This window comes from Octopus bimaculoides, chromosome 2 (assembly GCF_001194135.2).
Source record: "Octopus bimaculoides isolate UCB-OBI-ISO-001 chromosome 2, ASM119413v2, whole genome shotgun sequence".
Lineage (NCBI taxonomy): Eukaryota > Metazoa > Mollusca > Cephalopoda > Octopoda > Octopodidae > Octopus > Octopus bimaculoides.
In genome coordinates, this window is record NC_068982.1 from 51,926,603 (window position 1) to 51,939,989 (window position 13,387).

The 13,387-nt window shown below is 38.2% G+C and overlaps 1 protein-coding gene across 7 annotated transcripts in view; it reads right to left on the reverse strand.

Annotated features, from left to right (window-relative positions):
• The window catches only part of LOC106867406 (tripartite motif-containing protein 2), a 146,690-nt gene that overhangs the window by 82,276 nt on the left and 51,027 nt on the right, over positions 1-13,387 (reverse strand). Inside the window, exons 1-2 of one of the 7 annotated variants that reach the window (XM_052977170.1) lie at positions 9,820-10,060; positions 370-593 (exon numbers count right to left, since the gene is read on the reverse strand). The exons of 3 other annotated variants lie outside the window; for them this stretch is intronic. The gene's annotated coding sequence lies outside the window, so the exon portion shown is untranslated. Of the gene's footprint in view, positions 1-369; positions 594-9,801; positions 10,061-13,387 lie in introns of those variants that run through there. 3 more of the 7 variants (XM_052977147.1, XM_052977165.1, XM_014912268.2) reach the window with 3 other exon arrangements.

The window sequence follows — 13,387 nt, forward strand, 5'->3', positions numbered from 1 at the left end:
ATATACGTATGTGTGTGTGTGTGCACACGCATGCATATAATTATATATGTATGTGGTCTGTCCCCTTTCACCACTTGACAACAGATGTTGGTTTGTTTATGCCTCTATGATTTAGTAGTTCAGCAAAAAGAAACCAATAAAATAATTATCAGGCTTAAAAATAAGTACTGGGGTTGATTTGTTTGATTAAACCCTTCAAAGCAGTGTTCCAGTATGGCCACAGTTCATAAACTGAAACAAGTAAAAGATGAAAGCAAAAGATATATAAATCTCCCTTTGTCTGTCTCTCAAACATACACACACACACAAATCAGCATATTTAAGTTAATATATTACACATAGGAGGCAGTGAACTGACAATATTGTTACCTGCCTGAAAACTGCTGAGCAGCATTTCTTCCAACTTTACATTCTGAGTTCAAATACTGCTGGGATGACTTCGCCTTTCATCCTTTTGTGGTTGACAAAATAAGTAGTTAAGCACTGGGATCGATGTAATCAACTTACACCCATCCCTGAAATTGCTGGCCTTGTGCCCACATTTGAAACCAATACCACACATGGCATTTCTTATATAGTGAAAGACTTCAAGGCTTAAAGGAGAATGAAAATGGAGATTGTATGATGGCCACGCTTCTCTAGGGTAAAGTTACATGACTACAATTAAGAACTAAAAACTGAGTCATCCTCTATTTTCCAGGAATGTACCTTTTAGTTAACAAAGTTCACTATATCATATATAGGTGTGATGTGATTATAGTACATATAATATATTGATTATTGCCAATTCTAGTGATGACCATCCCACCAACAACTAAATCTCTTTGTTTCTGAACAACTGCTTACTCTAAGCTAGAAGTTCATAGCAATCAATATAATTCATTATTGAATAATATATCATATAAATTCTTGTGAAAGTTCTACAGCAAATGCTTTTAGATGGTAATACTAGCATGGAGGTATGATGTAAAACAGAAAAATGAATGATGTATACAGGATGAAAACCTACCTGTACTTAAACATAAATGAACAACATTTAAGGCAGTGAACTAACAACAGAAACATTGCCGCACCAGGCAAAATGCTGCTAAGCATTTTGTCTGACTTTATGTTCTGAGTTCACATTCTGCCGAGGTCGACTTTGCCTTTCATCCTTTTGGGGTTGATAAAATAAGTACCATCCTTGTAATATTTCTGCCTATTCACTGTAACTTTACTGGCATGTATGTCGTATTTTTTTTAATGTGTGAGTTTGTACAACAGGACGTCTGTGCATGCACACATACACACACACACAGTATACCTTAAGTAGCTCATGATGAAGTCATTTGGTACACATTACAAAACAAATATAACAACTCCTCAGTATTGATTTCTGCATGCGTGTACATGAGTATTAGTGTGTGTGTGTGTGTTAATGATTCCTAAAGATTGTTGGACAAACCTTTTTGTTGGATTCAATTAACTTGCATTGTTTTGCCAATCTTTGGCAAACACACAATAAAAGACTGTACATAATGAAAGATCAATCCATTTCAGGAAAAAAGGGGTTAACGAGAACAGTCCAAACATTATTCCATCAGACAGATGAATTTACTTAGCAATACAAAAGAGAAACCGATTATCCTGAATTAAATACCAATTATATATTATTCTAATAGTTACAGCTGATTGAATCAATACAGGACTGAGCTGCTAATCAAAGAATCCTGGATTCCATGTTGTGCTACTAAGCACTGCATTGTGTATACAGACTAAGACATTAAGCTCTCAATTGGCTCAGCTGAGCTACTTGTAAATAGGTTACATGAGTAGGTACAGGTAATGGTCCTCATACAGAATCACACCACTGCCCACTTTTAAACATCAAATCTTTCAATCTCTGACTCTTGCTACAAACCATATTTTCACTTCAAACCATAGAAAATTTAACAGATGGCAGTAGAACATACACACAATATTATCGTCATCATTTTCACATCCACTTTTCCAGGCTTGCATGGGTAAGCTGATTTTCTAAGCCTGGATGCCTTTCCTGTTAACAACCCTCACTAGTTGCAGAATATTAGAAATTAATGGCAGTGATTAGCATTTCCAACTATCCCATGATGCCAAGACAAGGAAATATAAACACACACAAATATATACATATACAACAGGCTTCTTTCAGTTTCCATCTACCAAATTCATCTCACAAGGCTTACCCAACCATGTGTCATCTCTTTCTCTCTTCATCTCTCTCTCCTTGTCTTTCATCCTTGCACATTCTTCCATATGAGAGACAAGGAGAGAGAGATGAAGGGAGAAAGAGATGACACATGGTTGGGTAAGTTATAAGAGTGTGGAGCAAATATAGTGAATGGGGAGATAGAGAGACATATAGAGGTAGAGGAGATAATTGAGCACTCAGGGAGTGGTCAATGTAAAATGTGGGTGGAAAGAATAATATTAAGAATGACAGACAGACAGACCAGGTAGTAAGAAAGATAAGTGGTATCAGGTAAAAGCTGGTGAAGTATGCAATTCTGCTTATATTTAATTACAGCAGCAGAATAGTGCCATCAGAGAGATGAAAGATGATGGGAATGTCTTATAGGAAACTAGGTATGAGACCCAGTCCTATACCTTGTACTTCCAGAAACTTTTTTTTTTTTTTTTTTTTTTTTTTTTTTTTTTGCTGAAGTACACAAGTCTTCTAAAGAATCACATACCACCTGTCATACAAGCTCTTTCTTCTCTCCTATGTGAGGTCTAAGGTCCTGAGATCAGCCTTCACCCTGTCATCTCATGTCTTCTTGGGTCACCTTCTGTTGCAAGCTCTATTCGCATTAAGTTACTGGCATTTCTTTATTCAAATATCCTCATCCGTATGCATCACATATCCATACCAGTGCAGTTCTACATTCTTGCACACTACATCTGATTTCTCTTATAATCTCTTTACTCTCTTTTACTTGTTTCAGTCATTTGACTGCGGCCATGCTGGAGCACCGCCTTTAGTCAAGCAAATCGACCCCGGGACTTATTCTTTGTAAGCCTAGTACTTATCCTATCGGTTTCTTTTGCCGAACCGCTAAGTTACGGGGACATAAACACACCAGCATCGTTTGTCAAGCAATTCTAGGGGGACAAACACAGACACACAAACACACACATATATATATATATACATACATACGACGGGCTTCTTTCAGTTTCCGTCTACCAAATCCACTCACAAGGCTTTGGTCAGCCCGAGGCTATAGTAGAAGACACTTGTCCAAGATGCTACGCAGTGGGACTGAACTCAGAACCATGTGGTTGGTAAGCAAGCTACTTACCACACAGCCACTCCTGCGCCTATATCCAGTTAAACAGCCCAATGGTGAGATATGAATCTAGATACCCTGAAAAAAATCATTCATAGATTTTTCTAACCCTGTTATTTACACTTGCCCTTTAAGCACAATATTAATTACACTCTCTGTTAAATGACCTATTTTTATACTGCAGGAAAGCCTAAATAGGTTTAGAATGAAAATCAAATACAAATGTCAAATGACAGTTCATGTATTTGAGGACAAAAGGAAACAGCAAATTCTTCCTTTAGCTATAGAGGATGAGTGATTGAATGGCACAAAAGGCTTCTAAGCATCAACAAAATAGCTGATGGAAAATACATCATAGGTACATTCTGCATAATAAATAGAAGTATTATAGGGTCTAATATGTGTAATATAGTGACTTGAAAAAATTCCTATCAACTGACAGGTGTGGCTTCGTGGTAAGAAACTTGCTTCCCAACCACGTTGGTTTTGGGTTCAGTCCCACTGTGTGGCACCTTGGGCAAATGTCTTTTACTATAGCACCAAGCTATGTGAGTGACTTTGATGGACAGAAGCTGAAAGAAGCCTATCATATGTACATACGTGTGTGTGTGTGTGTGTGTGTGATTATGAATGCATATGTATGTGTGTCCATGTGTTACTGTTTCCTTGCCAGGACTTTGTATGATAGTTGTAAAACAAGCATCATTGTCATACAAGTGGTTTCTCTCACAAACTTCTGTGAAAACAAGTCTGACCAAAGGGAAATATTAGTTGGCAGCAAGTAGGCCATCTGGCCATTGAAAATTTGACCTATGTGAGTATGGATAAGTGGAAAGTAAAACAATGATGATGGTGATGATGAGATTATCTAAACAATTGGAAAGCAAAATCTCCCTCAGAAAGATTTCTTAGGTGGCTACTGCAGGATATCTAAATATATACAGTTCCACATATGTAACATTCAGTAAGTTGGAAACTTCACTGAATTTACATCGACTTTATTTTTCATAAATTTCAATTATCTGAAATTGTTGGAGTTGTTTCCCTTACTTGCAGGGATTTTGTTTCTTAATTGCAAGGATAATCTCAGTTAATTTAGTCTATCAAATTTACTATGTTATATATCTGAGATTATCATATATATATATATATATATATATACACATACACACATGCATATATGGGTACAGGATGTTACAAACAGTAAACAACATGAAATACAAAAACAAATGAGTTCAATATGCAAACAACAAGACAAACAAATGGAAAACAGGACAAGTAATATAAAGAACGGCCCTTCATCCCTTGTCGGTTGCCTATCTACTCCTCATTCCGAGCATTGAACAATATGAATCTTCGAAGGCAATTGCTCCCATAAATACCAAAATAAAATATGGGATTTATGAAGGGTCAAAGTTGGGAACAAAAACAGGACAGTGGAGACATACAAGGAAACTGAACAAAAACAAATATGGAGGGTCATTAGACCAGAACGAGGGTAAAATAGCAAATGCATGGAAAGTAACCTTTATAGTATTTTCCTCTACCCATACATCAACACAAAAAGACACATGGTATTGTTGGTTTTTTCCACATACACACACACACACACACACAGTGTAGGTGTTCTAACAGCCTCAGTCATATTTAATGACAATTATTGTTTTCCTTTTTGGTGAAACTCTGCTAAGTAGCTGCTTCATTTAATTATTTATATATATATATATACACACAAAAACCCTCCCTGGTGAAGAATGTACCCCCCAAAGTAGACTAGTTGTTAGTGACCTTAGACTCGAGGCCAGAAGGATGCCAAAAAGCAGAGCAATCTGGAAAAGCAGCTTAAGAACCCTTCACATGGTCAGAGATTTAGGAATATCCTTACTGAGAAATTTGATGATAGGGAAGAAGAGTTATAGTCCTGTGACATAGAAGGCAGCTGGGAATTCCTGCAAGACAGCTTGCTGAGTGCCACAGATCAAATCTGTGGCTGGTGCAAAGTCCCTTCCAGACCTAGGGTAACATGGTGGTGGAACAATACTGTAGATAGGGCCATTAGAGCAAAGAAACAGGCCTGGAAGAGTGGGCGTAGCAGGAGAATGTATAGGATAGCCAAAAGGGAAGCTAAGAGACAGGTATATACAGCCAAAGGAGTAGCAGAAAAGAAGTTTGTCAATGTTCAGCGATATGAGGACCAAAGAACTGAAGTATTTCCGATTGCAAGACAATGTGTGAGAGGAAACCATGATGTCATAGGAGAGAAATGTGTCCACATGGATGATGGTGCCCTTGCGTTTAATGATTCTGCAAAGAAAGAGGCTTGGAGATGCCATTATGGAAGACTGCTGAATGTGGAGAATGAATGGGAAGAGGAGAACCTGCTAAAGGTTTACCCAATTGAAGGACCAGCTACCCAAAAGGACAGTCCCCTGGTAGATAAAGCAATTAAGGATATGAAGACAGGGAAAGCACCAGACCCATCAGGAATAATCGCTGAGATGCTTATCGGGTGGTGTGGGTTATGGTCTTGTCACCCACATAGTAAATCAGGTAGTTCATGAAGTAGTCATACCCAATGACTGGTGAAGCAGCACCATAGTCAACTGCTACAAGGGTAAAGATGATGCTTTAGATAGAAATAACTATAGGGGTATCAAATTGTTAGATCAGGTGATGAAAGTCACAGAGAGGGTCATAGCCCAACTAATTAGGGAGGGATGAGATGCAGTTTGGTTTTGTGCTAGGCAGAAGCACCACTGATGCTATATTTCTGGTAAGGCAACTGCAGGAGAAATATCTAGCCAAAGATAAACCACTGTACTTGGCTTTTGTTGACTTGGAGAAAGCCTTTCACAGGGTCCCCCATACCCTTATCTGGTAGTCAATACAGAAACTGGGGATAGATGAGTGGTTGATAAGAGCTGTTCAAGCCCTATACAGGGATGCTGTCAGTAAGGTGAGAGTTGGCAACGAGTAAAGTGAAGAATTCCAAATAGAAGTGAAACATGGGCTGTGACTGCTGAGGACATGCATAAGCTTGAAAGAAATGAAGCAAGTATGATCCACTGGATGTGTAATGTCAGTGTGCACACATGGCAGAGTGTAAGCGCCCTGAGAGAAAAGTTGGGCATAAGAAGCATCAAATGTGGGATGCAAGAGAGATGATTGTGCTGGTATGGTGATGCTATGAATGGATGAGGACAGCTGTGTGAGGAAGTGCCACTCCCTAACTGTGGAAGGAACCTGTAGAAGAGGTAGACCTAGGAAGACATGGGATGATGTGGTGAAGCATGACCTTCGAACATTGGGTCTCACAGAGGTAATGACAGTAGACTCGGCTAATGACAGAAGACTCGGCTAAAGTGAGATCACAACCAAGCATGTCCAGCCCAGTTAAGAGTACTCCTAATGCGTCGGGCGATATGAAATGCTTAAGACTTGTTGAGTAAAGTAAAACCAATGTCATAGCTGTGGCCAGTGCCACCTGACTGGCTCTCGTGCTGGTGGCACATAAAAAGCACCATCCGAACATGGTTGATGTCAGATCTGCCTGGCTGGCTCCCATGCCAGTGGCACATAAGAAGCACCATCCAAACGTGGTCGATGCCAGTACCCCATGAATGGCTCTTGTGCCAGTGGCACATAAAAAGCACCATCTGAACATTGCCGATGCAGTACCTCCTGAGTGGCCCCCGTGCTGGTGGCATGTAAAAAGCACTATCTGAACGTGTTCGATGCCAGGTCCCCCTGACTGGCTCCTGTGCCAGTGACACATAAAAAGCACCTACTCTCAGAGTGGTTGGCATTAGGAAGGGCATCCAGCTGTAGAAATACTGCCAGATCAGACTGGAGCCTGGTGCAGCTGATAGCTCCCCAGACCTCAGTCAAACCGTCCAACCCATGCCAGTATGAAAAACGGACATTAAATGATGATGATGATATACACGCACACACACACACACATGCATGTATATACATAAATAAAACACAAGTATGGATATGTGATAAGTTTGTTTCCCAACCACATGGTTCAGTCCTAATATGTGGTATCTTGGACAAGTGTCTCAGTGTCTTCTACTATTTCACCCGGGCTGACCAAAGCATTGTGAGTGGATTTGGTAGATGGAGTGAAACTTTGAATGCCTTTATTTCATTGGCTACATAATTTTCGATATTCAGTAATACATGACATCAAACTATAAATGCATCTCATAAGTGCAACATGCACAATCAAGACAGACAAGAAATGTATTTTTAGTCTGTCTAAGGAATATATAGAATATAGTGCGCGTGCGCGTGCGACTAAATATCAACAGAAAGGCATCCAGCCATAGAAACCATGCTAGAACAGACAATGGAGCCTGGTGTACCTCTTGGCCGGACCTTTATGATTTGACGGGCAACATTTTTTTATGTAGTGTTTTTGGTACCGAAACACTTTCAAACTTCATATACTTGTATATTTTGTGGTATAGAACAGATAATAAATTTTGTATTCGAAGTTATTTCACGTTAAAAATTGTCTTATTTCGATAATTTCAACTAATCACTGACGTCTATTCAGTTGAATACAGTTACTGCTGTGACGGTGTATATGGTATTAATCCCCGTTAGTTCTGACATTTCCGATTAACTAGACTGTTCGTAAACAAAGGGGAAAAAGCCATCAAAATACTTGAATGTTGCCTGCACTTGTTATTGGAGCTACCACAATTATTAATGCACCTCCACCAAGTGCTTCATTTTCTAGATATAGCAGCCAAATCTTCTTCAAATCAAACTCTAGTTTAGGGTTAGGGTTCGGGTTTTAGAGTTAGGGTTAGGGTTATGAGTGAGGTTATGGCAAAAATATACACACACAGATACGTACAGCGTAATTTATTATATAAACAATATATGCGTATAAATTACGATTAAACCGGATGAAATATGTCACAGGGAATAACATTTTTATGACCGGCCAAAAATGATTGTTTACGAAAGAGCGCTGACTGTATTCAGTTGAATAGACGTCAGTGATTGGTTGAAATTACAGAAATACAACAACTTTAACATGAAATAACTTGCGATGTACAATTTTTTGTTAAGAAGGCTAAGAGAAAAAGTTGTTTTGTATGACAGACACATTCTACCAGTGTCCCAAGTTTGAAAGTGTTTCGTTAAGAAAACAAGTGTTGCCCGTCAAATCACAAAGATCCCCTTGGCCTTATCAGCCCTGGTCACACCGTCCACTCCATGCCAGCATGGAAAATGGACGTTAGACGATGATGATATCTATACTTCTAACAAGAAGTTTAACAGAATGTTCTTAACTGCAGTTCATACACAGGGAATGAGTATTCAGTTTCATACAGATAAATCATAACATGGTAGTCATAAATATGTAATATATGGAACTGAAAAACGATTAACTGCAATTATTTATGCAATTAGTAGATAAAATCTCCCTTTGGAACGTGCTTAAAATTGAAAAAGCAAAGGAGATAACTTCAATAAAATCACAAACAAGTACAAAATGAGAGAGTGCGTGCGATAGAGATACTATGTAATGAAAAAGCTCGATTTTTCTAATGCTCGGCGTGGTTACGGAATTATAGTCAAGGTACGTTTGCACTGACCAATATACACACCTGCAATAAAGACAACACTATTCAGAACACGATTACTACAGGATGACCACATATGAAACAAGACGACACATTCACACACAAATAAATCCAAAACATTGTAACACAGACAAAAGCTCACAAAATCGATATTCTTTCGTGTGTGTGTGTGAGAGAGAGAGAGAGAGAGAGAGAGAAAGAGAGAGAGAGAGAGATGGATATGTCAGATACATACATAGGAAGACACATATTCGTAAATGTGTATATGCATAATGAAATGCAAGTATAAATCTCTCATATTTACTAAAAAAAAACTGCTTAAAGCATAAAAAACATGAAATTAATTTTACTTCTTAATTTCTAAGTTAGACACACGGTCACATTTCATTTATTTTATTCTTTCTTTCGGCCGAAATTATACATTCAAGTGCCTAACTGGCTTCGATCACGACAGATTTTAACTTTGAAATTCAGCGTGAGATAAGGTTTTTCCGCCAATAATTTCTAACGTGAATGTATGATCTAACACGAGAAGGAAGCTCTTAATATACTTGCTTGACTTTCTGGAACTAACAGCCAAATTAACTCTCAAATCACACCCAATTTTCTTGAATATATGATTCATTGTTTCTGAAAACTAAACATAACTTTTAAAGGCTAACTTGATGCTAAACAATAACAACGTATATATAATTAGTAAAGAAAAATAGTAAAAGGAACCTTACTACATTATTTATACCTTTAATTTCACTTCCTTAATAAATGAAATATAAAAGAAAAAAAAAACACTAAAACATGTAAATAGAGCGTTTGCAGATTGGCACATAAAAATGACGATTTGTAATTAACAACAAACAAAAATCAAGCTACTTAATCTGAAAACGTACCCATTGTCGATTACTTACTGTCCACTGTACCTACTCTCTTTCTCTCTCGTTTTCTCTCTATCAGATTTAGCTCAGGTACCAGCTACTCTTCAACTAACCAGTATCTTCGTTGTAATGAATGGCTCGCTTGTATTGTTTGGGACCTGCCGATGAAAGTTATTCCCTTCCTTATTACTACAATACACAGCTTCAGTAGTCAGTGCATCAACAAATACACTTGTCTGACAGCTGTGACAAATGCCTCATAGTAAGCTCAATACAGTCGTTATCTATCTTATCTATACAATATACATAAACATGCACATGTGCCTGCATGTGTGTGTGTGTGTATCTTTACTTGTTTCAGTCATAGATCTGCGGCCTTGACGGGTTTTAGTTGAACAAATGCTCCCCTCCCCCAGTGCTTATTTCATAGTCTGTACTTATATTAATAGGCCTCTTTTGCCAAACTGTTATGTTACGGGGACACAAACAAACCAGCACTGGTTGTCAATCGGGAAAAGGTGAGACAGACATACACGTGTGTATATATACATGCACGTGATATGCATACATTCCTACCTACATATCCACCAACCCACCTACATACATACATATGAGGTTTGATCAATAAGTATCCGAACGGTTGCCATAGTAACGAAGCTAAAGCATGCAGAATGAAGCCTCGACAAAGATTGACCTTGAACCCTGCTGTGCATGCGCACTAAGTTTTAACGTTCTGGCTCACTTCCGCTGTTTACAGCAGTGCTTGGAAGGAAGGTGTGTAGTGTGTGGTCGTCGCATTGGCCATGACAGAGAAAGTTGTCGTGGCGATACCTGCTCAGAAGCCTACGCAAAATTGCAGAAAGTGTATGGAGAGGAGTGTATGAGCCGCACACAAGTCTATGGGTGGTGCAAATGTTTCCAAGATAGCCGAAAAAAATGTTGATATTGACGAACGTTCTGGGAGACCCGTAACCAACAGTACTAAGAAAAACATCGCAGATGTGTGGGGAAAATCATCGAAACACCATCGGTGAGTTATGAGAGGACTTGCAGATTAGTTACGGTTCAGTTCAGTCCATTATCACTGAAGATTTGAGTATGAGACGCGTGTCTGCTTTCACCTAACCAAAAGGACTCTCAGATTTCAGTTGCACAAGATCTCCTTGATTGTGTTAAGAACGATGAAAACCTTTTGAAAACTGTGTAGGTCTCTGAGCAGGTATCGCCAAGCTTTTGGAAAAATTTGATGTAGATTCTCTGCTCAACTTTCACAGTCGTGGTCAATGCGACGATCACATGCTACACACCTTCCGTCCAAGCCGTAAACAGCGGAAGTGAGCAAGACCGTTAAAACTTGGTGCGCATGCACAGTAGAGTTCAAGGTCAATCTGTGCCAAGCGGCCTTCCTCCGCATGCTTTAGCTTCGTTATTATAACAGTCCGGGTATTTATTGATCAGATCATGTACATACATACATACATACGTTTGTGTGTGTGTGCATGTACGTCTACCTAATACATCACAGTCTAAAAGCCGAAATAATTCAAAGTGAAAATGTAAACAAACATTCATTGAATATCGGTACGTATTTAATGGCGTGTGTGTAAAATACGTTCGACATAATTCTTCTGGAACATTTCAGAAAATAATTATTTCATGTTCACTTGAGTTTTCTAAATTATGTTTCATTACTTTACGTAATCTGAAATATAATAACTGTACATTGTAATGTCTAACTGATTTAATGAGTCCTGTCAAAACGTTTTATTTGTCTAATTGTTCCCAGGTAATTTATTTCAGTATCTATTACCGATTCAGTGCCGTTTGTTTCATCTTGTCCGGCATCTTAAATGTGTAAAGTTCGGAAGAATTATTCGTAAGACCATCATATATCTGTATAAATGTGTGTATATGTGATAGTATATATTCGTTGATGTCGTAAGAATGTATAACGTTTCAAGAGAAGGTGAAATAATTTTTTTTTTTTTTAATGTGGATCTCGAAGCACATGTAAACCTATCTATATATAATAGTATGTACATATTGGGTTGAAAAAACCTTTTGGGATGTATAGCCTTATATGTGCTTCGAGAGTCAGTTCCAGTGCATGCGCGCGCGTATGCGTGTGTGTAAAACCGAGTGACCTAGTGGTTAGGGTGTTGTACTCACAACCTTTCGATCGTGGATTCGATTCCTGGACCAACGGTGCATGGTGTTCTTAACCAAAACACTTCATTTCATGTCGCTCTGACATCATGCATCTGTACAGACAATGCTGATTTGATGGAGGGAGTGAGCTAATGTACAAGCACAAACATTTGATCACTGTAAACAAATTGTTTGTACAGAAATTCAGAAATTGTAAGAGTCCTCCTCATCTGTTGTATACACACATGCTTCGTAACTGCCGCTATAACTATTATTACCAGAAAATCTCCTGACTGACTAACCTCTAATTCATACGACATCAATGACAAATAAAGAACAAGTAGTAATATGCTAGATGTGTGAAACAAAGGGCAATGACCTTAAGGAAATAAAGAAAATGCACACTCACACACACATATATATATATGCCTATTTATTTCTATATCTGTGCACACATAACGCACACAATTATCAGCTAAGTCAGAAAACAAGCACTTTCAATATGAGTAATAGACCAGTTATAGTTTTATATATCGGGACTCGGAGAGTAAGTTTATTACTGGTTATGGTGTATAATTAGACTCTTCAGGCATACTAGCCGGGAGCACATAGCTTCTCTCATATGCTGGAGGTATATATATATATATATATAGTCTTTTATTTGACTTATGGTCTCTTAGACGACTCACGCACGTGTATATATAACTTTGAAAACTTTGTGTAGTCCTCTGAGTAGTTATCACCAAGTTTTTGGCAAAATTTGATGTAGATTCTCTGCCCAACTTTCTCTGTCGTGGTCAATGTGACGATCACACACTACACACCTTCCTTCCAAGCACTGCTGTAAACAGCGGAAGTGAGCTAGAACGTTACAACTTAGTGCACATACACAGCTGCGATCAATGTTAACTTGTACCAAGCGGCTTTCCTCTGCGTGCTTTAGCTTCGTTATTATAGCAACAGTCGGGATACTTATTGATCAGACCATGTATGTGTGTATGTTCTCTGTGAACACAAAAGCATTTTTCAGAGTTATTTATTTTGAATTATTATCTCATATCTGATTAGCCTGTTATTGCGTAACATGCTTAACGATTTTAGTAGACATACCTTATTAGTATTTCTTTCTCAGTTCTATATATACTCTGGGAAGGTATTGAAGCCCTTTTCGGGCTACTTTATTTGAATTCTTACTATCAGGTAATTAATTTCATGTTATTACATAACTGACTTCACAATTTGGATATTCATAACTTATTGAGAATTCCTAAAAACAAGTTCCTATGTATGACAGTTCGGTATTCACAATAAATGCACAAAAACTGTTTTAAGGGCTACATACTTTGTCTTGTTCTTACTGGATTAGCGAAACAATTATGAATTAGGCACCAAGGGATCAGCTCCGTTTTCCCAGGAATTACCGGGTACGTCAGGTAGCATATATATATATATA